Genomic DNA, 18603 nt, shown 5'->3' with positions numbered 1-18603 from the left:
TATATATATATATATATATATATGTATAAGATATGTATATTATATATGTATATATTATATAATTTTATATATGTGTGTGTGTGTGCATATGTATATAATGTAAATATTAAAAGACTAAGAGAGAGAGAGAGTAAAAGGAAACCAAAAAAAAAAACAATATCAAGATGACCGTTATTTTCAAGGCTTTGGTTTATTAACTGCTTCCTGTAAGATCAAACAGAAATCTTAAGAAAACATAGTTCTCTAACAGTTTGGTTTAGTGATGTCAAAATGGAGACAAAATATTCATGTGAAAAGCAAATACCTGCATGTAAGCATGTAATAATTGTATTATGATTTATAAAGAAATGTGAAAGAATAAATCAAACCAAAAAAGGGTAGTAAAATGAAAAAGAGAACAAAACTGGTTTGTTTAATAACACCGTTTTTCAAGAAGAAAAATGTAGTTTTGTATTTATTTATTTATTTATTTATTTATTTATTTATTTTTTGGCTTTTGATAACCTGGTTATTGTTGGTCCCCTTCCCCACTCACAACCACCTTCACAAAATATTTAAATTTTCTTTTGCTATGTGCAAGTGTATAATACATTTTTAAAAAGAGTAAATTTTAAAAGAAATTACCCGAGAACTGTCCCAAACTTATATTTTTAAAACCAGTATTACATTGTGCCAAGGTCTTGACCAACAACTTAAAGGACAGCTTCATCTCATAAACATGGCAAAGTACATATTTTTTAGAAACTGGAATTTTTTAGGGACTTATTTTATTTTTTATTGAAGTTTTTTAATGTTTTGCATTTATTTCATTAATGTACAAGCTTTACTTTTTATAACAATCCTGTGTATACAAATATATGCATCTGTGTGTGTGTGTGTGTACATATGTATATATATGTGTGTGTGTGTATGCATGTATATGTATATATATATATATATATATATATATATATATATATATATATATGCACATACACATAGAAACACATGAGCAGAGACTTTTTTCAAAATTATTCAACAGACTTCACCATAGCAGTTCTATAGCAAACCACTTTGTCTCATTATTATATACTTCTGCAAATTCAAATTCTTTAGACTATCATTAAAATTAGTTTTTGTGACTTCTGGTGCTTCAAATTCATTCTCTACAGAGCAACCTTCTTCAGTTTTAATTAGTATACTTGTATTTTCTAGTATTATGTTATCTTTTTACATACCATAGATGTAAGTAGATATTAGGTCTTTATTGCAGCCTTTAACATATGAAGCAATGTTTCTTCCCCCGAGAAAGTAAATTTCCCAGAAAACCAGGGAAAATATTCTCCAGGTAGTTAAAACAAGGCAAACAGATAACTTGTAGGTTATAGTTCTTTATTCAAATGATAGATTAAAGACATTTCTACCAAGGCAAAGAAAATTTCCCAAAATTTCGGGTAAAATTATCTCCGGAGAGCTAAACCAAGTCAAATTGAGGGCTAAATTTCTTACCCAGTAACACAAGATGTCAGCAACAAGCTATGAACTTGGGACCAAATGGATAATAGTTCAAACCTTTATCTAGTCTAATAGTGCCCAGATGATGGAATACACAATCTTTCCCTTCATGTAGACAGAGTAATTTTAACAATTATTAGATATTTTACATCTAAGAACGGTCCATATACCACCAATGTTTTGAAATGTCATAAAAATGTCCACTCTTCGAGTGAAATAGTAGTATAAAGTTGTCAGTGATTATAGTAAGATTATTGTTCCTAATTAATTTGGTATCCAGCAGATTTAACAGTGCACAGTTCAAGCATTGTCAGAGTCAACCTAACACTTCTTTCCTCCAAAAAATGTAGAATGAAATTGCTTTTTTTTATTATTTTTGTTTTTTGAATGTACTGTTCTAGTAAAATTTCGGTAAGTAATGGAAGAGATATGGAATTGACAATATCCTTGACCCTCATTTCTGTGTTAGATATAGGTCACTTTATGTCAGCAAATTGTGCAATTTTACTAAGTATCAATATAACATTTGTTTTCTTATGTTTTTCTTATATGCATTTTGACAATGTCATCATCGTTTTATTAAGCTCATTATGGTTGTTTATATCAAGTAATTAATCTGCCGATGCACAAAAATTATAAAGAATTAGAGGAAAAAATATTAACCCCCACCCAACCATCTACTATGTTTGTTTGGACTACAGTTCTCTTCACATACAGTTATATTTAGAGCAAGGAGGTTTAATTTATAGTTAATTGCAATGACTTTGTTTTCCATTATATCCGAAGATAACTCATTAATCCAGTATTATATGATATCCAACTAATAATTTTGTTTTACAATCAATACGTGCATTCAGGCTATAATGGTGGAGTCTGTCAGTTGGCTCAGATGCTTCAAAGAAGCATTCAGAAATTGTTACTATTATTCTTGCATTTTTGTATTATTATTATTATTATTATTATTATTATTATTACTTTTTGTATTATTATTATTATTATTATTATTATTATTATTATTATTTGACAAAATAAATATTTCGTAAAGAGAATCATATTTCTCAGAGCTACTAAAAGCATAAATAAAATATACATTCATCCCCCACAAAATCCTCATGTATCTATATATCTTAATCTGTAGGGTGCTAGAAGTTAAATATTGTATTTAAACATTTAAATAAGTGCAGGTAAAAACCTTGAAAAGCATAGCTTCAATATTTAAGCTTTAATTATAATCAGATGAAAGCAATTTTAAAGTTCTATGCAATATTCACTCAGCCACATGCAAGTAAGACTTAAAATAACAAATAGTTTTAATGGATACAAAAATATGCTTCAGCTTTGTTATTTTACAAGCAGAAATTGTAAAAGGCATCAATATAGTATATATGTTACAAGTATGTTGCAAAGAGGAAGGCCATTTCAGTACAGGATAGATATTCAAAACTGATTGCCTGAAATCATTTTTTTTTTTTTTAACCACACAACTTCCTCTGAATTTTGAAATGTATCTTCCATGCTAAAAATTATTACACTTCAACTAACTTCCTGTTTCTAGTTATGTTGTTTATATTTACCTAACTCAGGCTGGATTCCTAGTTGCACTTTTCCTACTTCAAGCTCTTAACTGTAGTATCTTTACATTAGATACTTTCTTTATATACTTAGCTTAATGTTTTACACTAATGTCTACCTTTTTGCTCTACTGACTAATGCCATGTCCTCAGAACTGTTGTTCCTATGTTGTCAGCACTACTGACACCAAACTAAAATCTCCTTAGGTGTACTATTACTGTATTATATTCTTCTTGACTTTTTTTTCACTATATGATCTAAATATCTCTTAACCCTTAAAAGCCTTGAGAACTTTCAAGGTACAGTCTTAGCTCTGGTTTCATAACATGATCCAGATGAAAAATCAATTTCACCTTAATGCCTACTCTTTCTATAGGATAGTGCTTTATCACAAACAACATTCTCATGAGACTTGGTACAAATTCCCTGAAATACAAATGAATTAAAGCAGTGCAAAATAACATGTTATATTCCAGAGACACAACGAAAGAAAAACCCAACCACAACAAATTTGAACTCAGGACTTTTGAGCATACAGGACTTTTGCCCATACATCTCCCTTTCTTAACCAAGGCCAGTCTCTCCCTATATTCTTAATTCCACTCTTCTTTTACCAACTTGCATCAAACTAACAGATCCACCATAAATCCCCTTTATTAGAAGGGATTTATATGGCATCGTTCTATGCTCCTTGAAGGAATACTGTGGCTATCAAGATTTACACCCTCATCCACCCTTTTCTTAAATGGTGAAATTCAATTGCAGCTAAAACTTTAAAAAATAATGTATAAAATGTTTTTAGAAAAAAAAAATTGCTAAGAATACTCATAAAAGTGTTCCATCCTGGTCACAGCCATGATGACTAAGTAAATAAAAACCTAGAAAACATGCATTCACTGACTGGAAAGCTTAAAAAGAAAACCTAACAGATTTTCATACACACACACACACATGCATGCACACCTCTGTGCGTGCACGTGCACACACACACACACACACACACACACTAGCTAACTCTCCATTGCAAACTGCTCTAAAATCACTGAAAATACTATCAAACATGTTCTAAATTCAAAGTTAAGTTCAGGGCCCCAAACAGATGTTTGTTTTGTGTAGTAAAACTAACTCCTGTCACAGAGAAGTGTAATGTCTTGAGAAGATTGTACAAAAAGGGAGACAAGAAGCAAACTGCATCTTGCAGAAGCCATGTGTAAGTTGACTTCTTACATCAGGGAGTGGAAAATACATACGTGTGTGTGTGTGTGTGTGTGTGTGTGTGTGCAAAGGAAATTGTAGGTGTGGAAGCGGAAGGGCCTTAGGGTTAACTTAGCAGAGACCAATTTTCTAATAAAATGGAAAACAGACAGGTTACTAATCCTTTCATGAAAATGACCCTGGTCGATGTGTGGAAAAAGGGGTAGAAATTACATGTGGGGAGTCCAATGGAAAGTGTGGACAAAGGGATGCAGTAGAATCACAGGAAGTAACAAAGTAAGTTAACCTTGTGTGGGACAGATGTGCAGGAGCAATGAATACTAAGGACACACAGGAAATAGACTTCCCCAAATGGCTGGGAAGGTGCTTAGAGTTAGTAGATAATGTCAGTTATTTAGGTGACATAATTAACAATGGAAGACGTTGTTTTGAAAGTATATTTGTTAGAATAAGAATAGGATGGAGAAAGTTGGCAACATAATGTCTCTCTCTCTCAGATTGAAAGGCAGTTTGTATGATGCTTGTGTACAAACAGCACTGCTACATGGTAATGAAACATGGGCTGTGAATGCAGAGGACATGTGGAGGCTTGAAAGAAATGAAGCCAGTATGCATGTATGACAAAGTGTGTGTTGAGAGAAAAACTGGGCATAAGAGGCATCAGGTGTAGAGTGGAAGAGAGGAGGCTGCATTGATATGGTCATGAGATGTATATGGATGAGGAGGGTTGCATGAAGGAGTAACATTCACCAAAATGTGGATGGAACCTAGAAGAGAGGAAGCCCAAAGTGGGGGACAAAGTGGTGAAAAATGCCTTTCAGAGCCTCACAAAGGAAATGACAAACAACCAAGATGACTGACGATTTGCTGTACTTAAGAAGATCTGTCCGTTGAAGACAAAATAAGGCCCTAAAGGCATGTTGTTTATATCTTTGCTCCTGTGCACATTCTGTCCCTAATAAATCTCTCCCAACAACTCCTGACGACCACACCCTCTGCTCATGTCCTCTCACTGTATTCTCTTCCCCGCCATCTCTCACCCTCCTTTTGCATTCTCATCAACTTACCCACACACTTACCCTATCCAATCCTTGTACCACTTCACCTCTCGCAGTAACCCGAGAGTACATCCCAACTTCACCATTTTCTCTCTCTCTCTCTCTCTCTCTCTCTCTCTCTCTCTCTCTCTCTCTCTCTCTCTCTCTCTCCTTCTCTCTTTTCTGACTGATGTAGTTATGTATCTCCTCCACAGTAAGACACCTGTTTTGTCCCTCCATCATACTTTACTTCTCAACACCCAGCACAAAGTCATCTCTTTGATGCTATTCTCCCTTCAATTGAAGTGATTTTGTTTTCCAAGTTACTTGGTGACCTCGTTTGGGTTGTTACCATGTAGAAAAAAAAAACACCTAGTCCACTCTGAAAAGTGGTTGGCATTAAGAAAGGTATCCACTTGTAGAAACCATGCCAACACATGCCAGTTTGGAAAACAGGCATTACATGGTGATGACGATGATGATGATGATGATATATGTGAGTATATGTATTTTTGCATTTGCGTTTGTCTCTGTGGTCATGCAAATTGCTAGAAAAAGCAGGCAAATGTCTCTGAAATTACACATTTCATCATTTTGAAATGAAAGAACACATTGGACAGTCCCCAAACTACAATAAAGATGTGGTAGTCAAAGCTTGGAAGATCTGTAATCACATGTCTTGTGAATAATGACTGACCCAGGGATGAACAACAACTTTAGCTACTTATATCAAGTACATTAGATTAGATAATGGTGCAAAGCATGGCTAAGAGGCACAGACGTAGCTGTGTGCTGGGAGGTTTGCTTCTCAACAGCATGGTTTCAGATTTGATCTCACTTTGGGCTTGTGTCTTCTGCTGTGGCCCTGAAAAACCAGGGCCTTGTGAGTGAGTTTGATGGGTGAAGGCTGATAGAAGCCTGTCATATGTGTGTGTGTGTGTGCCCATGTGTATATGTGTATATATGCGCATGTGTGTTACTGCCTCCTTGCCTTGATTTTGCATAATAGTTGTGTCACTGCCATGCATGTAGTGCCCTTCATTGTCCTTCATTTCGAATCTTCTGTAAAAACGTGTCTGGCCATAGTAAATGTTAACTCACTGGGAAACAGGTGAGGGTTGACAATAGGAAAGATATCCAGCAGTAGAAATTCCACTTCAGCAAATTTTCTCCAACCCATGTGAGCATGAAACATTTGACATTAAAATGATGATGGTGATTAAGATGAAGATATAGATACACTGTTTGAATAAAAGCTGGGATGGTCAGTGTTGGAATATATTTGAGCATAAGTCTGCTGGAACACAACTAACCTGAATCCAAATAAAAAAAAAAACTATAGCCACTAATACTAACAACAATCTTATACATTTGAAAATGTGTTCCTTAATATTCTATGTATGAATAAAAGAATAATGGCTAGAATATATAACCTTAACCAGCTCAGCTACATCAACAATAATTTGAGAAATTATGTCTTTCACAAACTGTACCAATGCAATAAAGCTCTGTTGTCCATTTTTTGAGATACAAAATTTCTAATCAATAGTAAATTTGATTAAGATAACCCCAATGCATGACAGATCCTTCTTTTAACCCTTGAAGAATGAAAAGTAAACCTAACCTAGACAGGATTTGAAATCAGAATGTAAAGAATCAGTATATCAATTGAAACTTAAAAATAGAGGTTTTAATACTATAATTTTAAGATATTTCTCCTGTGTTCTGTGGGTAAATGTGTTTGTGTTTTCTCTCTAAACTGTGTAGGTGGGATGGGGGAATGGCAATTTGACATGGTTGTAGAATTAGATGTATTGGTTCATTTCACTCAATACTGCTAGGTACAGTAGAATAATAATATTTACTGCAAGATGAGTAGATTTCCAGTACTAAAACTCTGAGTAGTGACTTAGGCAGATCTAAATTTGAAAGTTTCTAACAAAATAGATACAGAGTGAGGAATTTGAGAAGAGGGGGTTTGTTGATTAAATTGACCATTTTACTTCAATAAAACTTTATTTCATTGATCCCAAAAAGGATGAAAAGCTAAGCTGACCATGACTGAATTTGAACCCCGTACATAAATAGAATTATTCAAAACTGTAAGAAATTAATCTATGACCTCTATTTATTCTGCCATGAAGGTGTGTGGCCTAATGTTGTGTCCTTAAACATTTCACATCCCCCCCCCCATGTATTACTACAGTCACAGAAAAAGCTATGAGCACCACAAAATCAAACAGATTTGACATAGAAACATCTTGCTTAGGTCCTTCAGTGAGGGATCTTAAAATCTTTCAACTTTTTTTTTATCCCTGTGTAGTCAAATAAAGACTGAAAATATTTAATAAGACTCAAAACCTCCACCTAAAAATGCGTCACTGCATACACATCTCTTTACTAATTAGAAAAGAGATGTTTAAACATATTTTCATCACTGTTATTTTCAGGAATCTGATAGTGGTGAAGGAGATTTTTCAGTTATTTCTAGCACAGAAAGTAACTCCATGCAACTTAAATGTGTGAATTCTGCTTGAACTATGAAACGATGGGGATTGAAAAGCATTCATTGTATAGTGACTATAGTAAATAGTCTAATATTAGGGCATATAAACATCCCTAATGGAAAAGAAAATGGTCATTTGTACATGTGCGAATCGATTCCCACACATATGTGGTCAATTTGTTTTGCTTGTTTCAGTCACTGCATAACTGCAGTTATGCTGGGGTGCTACCTTGAGGTCAGATGGATTGACCTCTGACCTTTTTTTTTTTTGGTGGGAGAAGGTCAAGTACTTGTTCTGTCAGTTTCTTTTACCAAGCTGGTACATTGCAGGGAAGAGGGCAGTCAGCTGTCTGGTAGTGGTGGGACAGACATGGACACAAAGATGTCTGCACATGCATGAGGTGGTACCAAAAAGGTTCCCGGACTAGTTCTGTAGTGCACAAACAGATGGCAGCACATGGTTGCTTGTGCAGTGAGAGCTAGCAGTGACCTTCATGGGGCAGTGTGCCAATTGACATTGTTGTGTTTACTTTGCAAGTTGTGAAATTTGTGTTTTTGTGATCATGTGTATGACGTAGTCTGTGATTTTTGTCATTGGCAGGAAGTTAGAACAAAGAGCCATCATAAAGTTTTGTCTTAAACTTGGAAAGTCTACTACAGAGACATTGAACATGCTTCAGCAAGCTTATGGTGATGAGGCAATAAGTCATACACAATGTTTTGAGTGGCAAGGAGACTTCAGAAGTGGAAGAGCATCCCTGGAATATGATGAGTGATCTGGAAGACCTGCCATGAGCATCACCCCTAGAGATGTGGAGAAAGGTCATCAGGTTGTGCATGAAGATTATTGGAGGACAATCATTGGCATCATCATTATCATCATCATCATTGTTTAACGTCCGCTTTCCATGCTAGCATGGGTTGGACAATTTAACTGAGGACTGGCAAGCCAGAAGGCTGCACCAGGCTCCAGTCTGATTTGGCAGAGTTTCTACAGCTGGATGCCCTTCCTAACGCCAACCACTCTGAGAGTGTAGTGGGTGCTTTTACATGCCACCGGCACGAGGGCCAGTCAGGCGGTGTTGTCAACGGCCACACTCAAAAATGTGTTTTTTACGTGCCACCTGCATGGGAGCCAGTCCAGCGGCACTGGCAATGACTTCGCTCGAATGATTTTCTAACGTGCTACCAGCACAAGTGCTAGAAGGTGACGAAGCATTTGAGGGAGGACATTCAGCAAAAGGAACTGAATCTGTGAACTGCAAAGAAATGGATTCTTCAGGATCACGATGCACCTGTCACCAAGCTCTCCTCACTTGTGAGTTTCTCACCAAAAACACCATGGTATCATCGCTGCACCCACCCTATTCGCCAGATTTAGCATTTGCAGACTTTCGTCTCTTCCCCAAGATGAAAATGCAGCTCAAAGGTTGCCATTGTAACATTGTTGTCAACATCAAGAACAAATTGCATTCAGTCTTCAATTCGCTTACAGGAAACAACTTCTAGGCTGGATTCTAAAAGTGGCAGAAATGCTGGGGCCCAGTCTATTGCTGCAGAAAGTGACTATTTCAAAGGAAATGATTTTAAAAAATAAGTTATTTTTTTATTAACCATAACTAGTCTGTGGAAATGTTGATATCACTTCACACATACACACACACACACACACATGACATGCTTCTTTCTGTCACCCCCCCCCTTTCTTCTAGTCACTGTACCATACTGCTGCTGTAAGTAAAGATAATAGTGGGTCTCCCCTATTCACTATACTATGCAGGCTGTGAACTGGTCTAACTTGAATTTTTTTTTTTTTTTTTCTCATTCACCGTTTATTCTATTCATTGCTCTAAGCTTCCTATGAAATGAGGTTTGGCATTCAATTCACCGATATTCAGTCCCTCCTCTTAATATCTTTACCACTCTCCCTCTTTTTCCCATCATGAGACCAATCTATTAAACTGTGCCCTTCGCACTCTACTATCAGCCCTTTGCCCTGGACCACTTATTGACTTCCCTCTTACCATTTATCCACTTCTGTTAATCCCCATCACTCACTCTCTCTCTTTCTTTCTTTTTCTTTACCATCATGCTTTTGCTTCTTTTGTCACCCACCCACCCTGTTTGTTGTCTTCACTTTTTCTTTTGTTCATTTTGTTAGTCACATTGCTTTGATTAAATGAACACATCACACTGTAGTAAGGAATCTTTAGTTTTATAGGATAAAAAAACAAACCCTAGTTTTGGGACCCTAATAAAACACATCAAGTACACTCTGCTAAATGGATACTACCAGGAAGAAAATAAGTCCAAAGTTAATCATAAAAATGGCAATACTCTTCAGTATGATATTATCTGCAATGCTGAATGAAGAAGCTTTTGACAGCAACATCCCAGACATCTGCACCCCAAATCTCATTGATGGTAACTTGTAAAATTTCTGCTGTCACTAAAGTAAGAGAGGCTGAACTCAGAGACCTTATCTTTGCCATATTGCTTTTAATCAGGACATGAAGCTGGAAATGAACTGGTTGTCAAAAGTGAATGACAAAATTGTCCCTACATCGGCATAACAAACACTGTAGAGATGCACCAGCCTGTCCCCAGAATCTCATTCCAAGGACCTTAGATCAGTAAATGAAAATCAATTTTAGTCACTTACTAAAAATAACATTTTCCTAATTTCATATCCTGTCATGATAGAAAAAAAAAAAAAGAATTATGTTGAATTATATGATCGTACGTTCATTGTACATAGGAAAAAGATAGACTTCTCATAACAGGAATGCTTCTGATCATCAGTTGTTCAGTCAGGGATAACATTGGGGCCAAACATATACCGTCAAATTGATAAACAACCATTAGTTACTTCCTTGGCAAATACAATGTGCTTATCAAAGAATTTTCATAGGAGAATAGAGTTGATTTCTCATTGCCTTCTTTTACAAGATGCCATATTGTCAGATATTCATTAAGATCTCCACAGCTACCTCAGCTGAAAGAAATATCACAAAGTAGTTTATACAATGCCCTCAAGATTATTTCTAAATCATCCCCACTGGACTAGTACTTTATTTCATCACCTTCAGAAGAACAAAAGACAAAGTTACTCTCAGCCGAACTGAATTCGGTAAAGAGCATTTTGTCTGATTCTCTAATAAGCCTACCAGAGAATTACTGGGTTCCTCATTTGATCACTCTAAAATTCAAATATTCAATGAAGCTATTTTCTTTCATGAATGCATATTGATGAAAAATAATTAAATAAATAATTAAATAAAGGTGTAGAAGTGGTTGTGTGGTAAGTAGCTTGCTTACGAACCACATGGTTCCGGGTTCAGTTCCACTGTGTGGCACCTTGGGCAAGTGTCTTCTACTATAGCCTCGGGCCGACCAAAGCCTTGTGAGTGGATTTGGTAGACAGAAATTGAAAGACGCCCGTCATATATATGTATATATATATATATATATATATATATATATATGTATGTGTGCATGCATATAATTGTGTGTCTGTTAGTCCTCTCAACATTGTTTGACAACCAATGCTGGTGTGTATACGTCCCCATAACTTAGCGGTTCGGCAAAAGAGACCAATAGAATAAGTACTAGGCTTACAAGAATAAGTCCTAGGGTCAATTTGCTCGAGTAAAGGCGGTGCTCCAGCATGGCCACAGTCAAATGACTGAAACAAGTGAAAGAATAAATAGATAAAACAGGAAAACTATGGAAGATTACAAGAGCAAACGGGGTCTTGCAATGGTTAAATGTATTTCATTGATTATCTTGACTGCATAGACACTGGAATTGAGTTCCCCATGCTTTGTGCCACAGACTTAACAAAGTCACAGAGATTTCTTTGCATTTGGTTTCGTTCCAACATCCAATAATTTTCTGATGCAAGAATGAATGACATGAAATATAAGAATGTTTCTCTTAAAAAGGAATAATGACACATTTCTATTATCAGTCATTCCACTGATTATATTTTCTTACATAATATCCTGCTGGAGACTTTTTTGTAAATTTTAAACTCTGATTTTGGGTGTGTGTGTGTGTGTGTGCGTGTGCGTGCATGCGTACGTGTGTGTTTTATATAAAGTATATTTGTAAGTATGCATATTATGGAACATGGACGTTAAATGATGATATATTTGTGATTGCACACATCTAGTGTTTAAATACTTGTGAAAATAAGAATTTAGAATTGAAGACAAAACAAACATATAAATGAATAACTTCATTGCAAGGAGAATAGAAAGTAAACACCAAAAATACAAAGCAATAAAAAAAAAATCTGCAATTAAAACCAAAAAAAATGTTTCATGTAAATTTCACATAGCAACTAATAATAATAGCAAAAGCAATAACAACAATATCTTGTTGTCTCATCAGATGATATTGAGTCTCTAAAAGAAAAAAAAAGAGAAATTATCTAAATATAAAGATATGGAAACAGAGAGAACCTGAATGTGGGGGCCTGAAAACTGAAACACTCCCTATAAATAATAAGTGCTTCAGGAATGATAAAAAAAAAACACAAACAAATACATAAAAAAAAAGCCCATGATTTACAAATATACCTGACACACAAAAAAATGGTATCACTTAAGCACAGCACATGCACAATACAAAGTAAAATCTAACCAAACGAAAAAAACTGTACATATTCAAGGCACCAAACAGCACTCAGTGAAAGCATGCATTAGAAATTTAAAAAATATTGAATAATAATAAGACTATATAATAATAATAATAATAATAGCAACAACAACAACAATAGATAAATAAACAAATACTCATTTCATTTTTCTTCATTGAATCCGTAAATCTTTTACTTTTTGTCAGATTTTACTAGAACTCATCAAAGCACTCATGATTGTGATTAATTTCTATTGGTACTTGATTTTTCAATTTTTTTGAAAAAGCCATCATCAATATTATATACCTCCTCTATGTCTCATTAACCCCTTAATTGCAAAAATGGCAGACATCTTAAAAAAAGTGTTTTCTTGTATTCAAATCAAGTCTGCGAATATCCTTTCTGTAATTTCTCTCTCTCTCTCTCTCTCTCTCACTCTCTTGTTTAGTAGCTGATATGTAGCCTATTTTTTTTTAATGTGTCTTTGTGTATGCTTCTAAAAAAACATTTTTTTTTTTTTATGTTTCAAAAAAAATTAAATTGTCTGTAAATAGAAATTGTATATTTTTCATATCTGGATTCAACAAAAGCCACAACAAAAATAAACAAAATAAAAAAAAAAAGATAAGTCTATTACAAACTTTAATGCAATAATGTGAAGATCTTTAAAAAAATAAAACAAAAAAAAAACTTTACAAAAATGCAGTCTTTTTTCATTTTTTTTTTAATTTTTAGATATATTTGATTTTAAAAGTAATTTGTTTCATAATCAATATTATCCTAAATCAATAGAGGTGTGGTGTAGCTTGAAGTGGTGTGACACAGCATGAATTGTAAAGCCAAAATAAGCTCTTAGTAAGCTGAGCTTGTGACTCAGTTTCAATTCCCAGCTGAAGTTAATTCAGTTCAGTTCCGTTCATTTACACTGCTAAATGACTGGGTAAAACATTGAGGTCAGACAAAGCCCATTCCCCCCCCCCCCATTCCCCATCCACTGGCGTGATTTAGTGCCTCAGTTATAATCCAGTATGTGAAATCGGAAAGAAAGCACAATTATATGACAACGACAAAAACACAATACCTACTATTAATAATGATGATGATAATGATGATTTCATTGCTACTTCTGCTACTATACTACTACTACTACTATTACTACTACTACTACTACTACTACTACTACTATTACTACTACAACAGCTGCTACTACTACTAGTAATAATAATAATAACAATCTTGTATAGATGCTAAATGCTCCCAACGAGTTCATCAATCACATCATATATGCCTTGCAGATGAAAACTGCAATCAGAAATATAACAAGCTTCCCAAAATGGTGTCAGAGATATTTTCTTACAAATATTTAAAAAAAAAAAAATATGGGTCATTTGCTTGAAAAAGACTAGAAGTCATGGGCTTGTCCTTTCTTATGTCATGCCACATAAACATTTTAAAATAAGAATTGTGGATGTTTCAGTTTTTCATTAAAATTTTTCCAGCTTTCTTTTCTTTATTTTGCATTAAAAATTTATGGCTGTGACTTTTCAGCTTGCAATATGATAAATTCCAATAAAAGATACACATGTGTGTGTGTGTGTGTGTGTGTATGTCTGTGTATGTATGTCTGTGTGCATATAAATATGTGTGTGTGTGTGTGTGTGTATGCATCACACACACATGCACAAATGCATGTGTCAGAGCATATATCTGTGTGTTAGAGAAGAAAAAATGAAAGCATTTGTCAATTGTCAAAGAGAAAATCACAAACAAATACAGTGAAATTTCAATAAAAAACACATTCCAGTTTAACAAAAGTTTAGCAATTTCATAGTTATATTAGCCCAACGCAGTTATCACCTTGTGTGCTATCACATTCACATCCATTTTTTGATACTTTTGTACACATGCACACAGACACACTGTAAACATCACAATGTAGTTATCTGAAGTGCCCTTTGAAAAATGACTTAAGCAAATGAAATTTAAAAAAACAAAAAACAGTAAACGGTACCAATAATATACTCATTTGCAAACAGTCTTCTCATATTCTTCCAATCGATTTTGTTTGTCTATCTAGCCAACAAAGAGGGGAAAAAGAAAAGCATAAAAAAAATGTTTCCTAAATGAAGTTAAAGTCATTCTCAAGAATATTTTTATTTTTTAAATATTGTGACATTTTATATTGGCATAGAGAATCAAATATTCTATATAACCATAGATAGATTTGGAATTTGAATAAAGCATGAAATACAGAGAAAAAAAATTAAATAAATAAATAACGAACAGGTTTTTACTTGCTTGAAAGTGTTTATGGGTGTATTTCAAACATTCTCAGTTTTAAATGTTATTACTCCAAGTTTCTCACAAAAGCAATTGTCTTTCAAGAAACCAATATTAATCAGCTTTAAACACATTTGTATTAACAGTGTGCAATGTTTGATCTATGTAAGGTAAGCAGGTTTATACATCCAGGCCTAGATGCCATTCAATTAGCCTTTTTGTCAACTGTACTCAAACTATTGACATGTAGAGTTGCACAAAAGGCTGAGGAGACAAAAACTAGATCGGGATATATAATAGTGCTTACCTTACATATAACAAACACATACACAAAAACATGCACGTATATAAAAAAAAGTAACATTATAAATTTTATATTTCTCTGCACTTCATATTGAGTTCTTTTCTCATGTTTGTATGTATGAATATGTAGTCACTTGCTTTTATATATGAGAGTGTGTGCATATATCTGATTTTGCTACACTTTAAGAACAGCATTGATTAAAAAATTTCAAATAAACAAAGAAAAATATTTTATTGTAGAAGCCAAAACTGGTCTAGTATAATGGTTGGCAACTGAATGTGTTTCATGTGGATAACTAAATGCATTGTTTCAACTCCAAGCTTCTTTAATCTAGATATTGCTTCAACAATCTTAGCAGAGAAAGTTGTAAAGATTTACTTTAAGGAGTGATTCAAAACAGGCATCTCTTAACCAAGTTAATTTTTGTAAACAATCAGAAAGCTACTGATTGAAGCCACCATGTTTCTGGGATGTTTGAATTCTGAATGTCAGTGTCACACCATTCAGACTCTGGTTAATTTCATAGTCAAGCATCAAGAAGACATTATTAAAGATTGCATTAAGGTCAACTTAGAAGTTGCAGCATAGTTATGATGTGTTGCATGTATGCACATGTTTGTGTGTGTGTGTGTGTGTGTGTGCATATACAAGGGTTGGACAAAATAATGGAAACACCTTAGAATTTCAAACAAATTTATTTTAATATAGGGGAGGACCACCTTTGGCAGTAATTACACCTTGAATTCAATGAGGTATGAACTTGTACAAAGTTTGAATTGTTTTCCTTCAGAAACAGTTCCACAACCATAGGATGAATTTGATAAAATAGTCTTGACTATTAATTCTGCCATGAAGGGAAACCATTGGGACAGTGGATTTCTAAGGTATAGCCCCTCCCAGATCATCACAGATCTTCCTTCATGTTTAACAGTTGGAAGAAGACAGTCTGGGTCAGATGCATCTTTTGGCTGTCTCCACATGTATACTCGGCCGGTGGTTGGAAATGAGGTAAAGGATGACTCATCCAAGAAAATAATATTCTTCCACTGCTCTAGGGACCAATTCTGTCAGTTTTTACTCCACTCTAAACACTTTGCAACATTTGTTTTTGAAAGTAGTGTTTTTCTGATTGCAGCCTTCCCATGCAATCCGGTTTTGTGCAGCTCCCAGCAAACAGTTTTTTGTGGAAACTGGATTCTTGAGGTGGTCATTAAGCTCTGCAGTAATTTTGGGAGCTGTACTTTTGTGATCCTCTCTAACAATTCGCGTAAGAGTCTGACAGTCCTTCTCTGAGAGTTATGGTTTGCTTCCGGAGTTTTGTTTCGGCGAGGAGGTTTTTCCCTCTTTCTCAAAAGCTACCATTACTTTCGAGACAGTACTGCTTGATACACCAAACATTTCAGGTGTTTTCATTACACTAGTATCTGCCATATAAGCACCAACAATTTACCGCTTTGTAAGTCCATTAGATCTGTCATGTTAATGAATTTTAATTACCTTTTTCTGATGATATCTGAAAAGAAACAGCAATTTTATCAAAACATATTAAGCAACACTAATAATAAATAAAAAAAACATAAAATAAACAAGCTTTTGACAGTTTTTATAGATATTTCAAAATTATGATTCTATGATGCTAGGTGTTCCCATTATTTTGCCCAACCCCTGTATATATGTTGCTTTACTTTGAGATACACAACTCGCAGCAGTATATACTCATATATTTCAAGTTAGTACCATGTTTATGTTAGAAATAAATATGTTCAAAGCTCATTTAAAAACTATTGCACTTGACCACACAAGCACACACACAATCACAAACACACACATACACAAATATATAAATATATGTATACATGTGTGTGTCTGTCTGTCTGTACATTAATTGGATTAAGGCAGGCTGCTCATGTTTCACCAAATCACTAGTGTGCCTCATGAAGAATGTCAGAAATTCATGTACCATTTTTTAATAATGTTGCTGACTGGAATGATGTGAAAGCTACTCTTTGATATCAGGGTTCCACTTCAACAAATTTCCAAATGTCATATTTTCATATTTCTGCAATTATATTAACAAACCTCCAATCAAATTATTTGTTGGTTGATATTGGATAACCTCAGGAGTAAACCATTCCTTTTGTTTTACTCATTCTATGTCTGTGCTTGATCATTTCTTCAGTAGAATTAAGTTAAGGCTGCTATCATGTTTTAGAAATAGCTCATACAATTATACTTCTAAAAATACTAATATACAAAGAATTACTTCATTCTGCTATTGAATTTGTGTAATAGTCTCACGAAAGAGAAACTCACATGGGTTAACAACAGCAATCTTGACAGTGCAAGTATCTTTTCCATTGCAATCCTCACAGGAAAAAATTATATCCCATCCCTTTGTATAGCTCTGGCTAATTTGCAAGTAAAACACAGATTGATCTTGCTTTAAAATGAAATATTTTTTGAAACAGGTTTTCAGTTTCTGCTCTCTTATTTTGAATTGTCAATACTCATGAAAAATATTCTGTGTAATGAAAAAACTTATTGATAAAGACTCTTTCATTGAAGAAATCAAACTTATCAATAAGTTCAAAATGTAGCATTTGAATAGCTTGACTTTTGAAATGATTCTCACCATCAAACATAAAACTTGACCAATTAAGAATATAGGATGAAGGATTATTATCTATTTCAGCATAACTATTTTATCTTTCTAGAGTTAGTAACATATGTACCAGTAATACATGCAGGTCAGATCAATCACCTACTTTCCTTTCCACCATTGACTTTATGCATATGCTGTGTCATAGTAAAAGCCATTGAGCAAGAACCATGCTTGCTATGAATTAAGGTTGCCTGCTTAATTATCAAGAAGTCACTGACCAACACATTTTAAACTCTGGTCCAGAAACATAGTGTCTCTTTACTCTGCCTTTTCTACTGCTACTGCAGTGGCAACCCCATTTAATCTTGCCTCTGTTCTCACCTCATTGTCCATGTTGTGCTATAATAAAGAGTATGAATGTCACACTTTTGTCATTCCTTCCCTATGGGGGCTTATGCTCCCACAGAAAAGAATAGAAACTTTGTCAGTCCTGATAAAATACATTTCACTCTTATCTTTTTTCAGGCCTCATCTAACTAATACTATATGGTCCACTGTAGCTTTGAATATCTTTAAAGGCAGTATGCTGTGATTTAAAAAAGAAATCTTACTGCTATTCCTAGCTAGTCGAATGACCATATAGAGGCTCTTTTAGTGGTTTGAAAGAAACTATAATCTTGAAGGTGAAAAAATTCTTTGATAAAATCTTTTCTGCTAGCCTCTCGTCATTCTTTCATCAAAATGTCTTACTATTTTCCATTGTTTCTTTTATTCCTATGAACTAAGTTTCTTCTAGTTGTTGATTCCCAAATTCCATATACAACGATGTCTTGACATTCTTCACCCTTTCATAAGTCACTTCTCCTCATAAGTTCCTTCTTTTACCTTGTTTCCCCCTCTCTCTCTCTCTCTCTCTCTCTCTCTCTCTCTCTCTCTCTCTCTCTCTCTCTC

General features: G+C 34.4%; 1 protein-coding gene across 5 annotated transcripts in view; it reads left to right on the top strand.

Moving 5' to 3' along the window:
• The window catches only part of LOC106878768 (irregular chiasm C-roughest protein), a 177553-nt gene that overhangs the window by 108196 nt on the left and 50754 nt on the right, over positions 1–18603 (top strand). The gene's annotated exons all lie outside the window — the stretch shown is intronic.

This window comes from Octopus bimaculoides, chromosome 5 (genome assembly GCF_001194135.2).
Source record: "Octopus bimaculoides isolate UCB-OBI-ISO-001 chromosome 5, ASM119413v2, whole genome shotgun sequence".
In the NCBI taxonomy this organism is placed as follows: Eukaryota; Metazoa; Mollusca; class Cephalopoda; order Octopoda; family Octopodidae; genus Octopus; species Octopus bimaculoides.
This window is presented reverse-complemented; position numbering and strand designations above follow the sequence as displayed.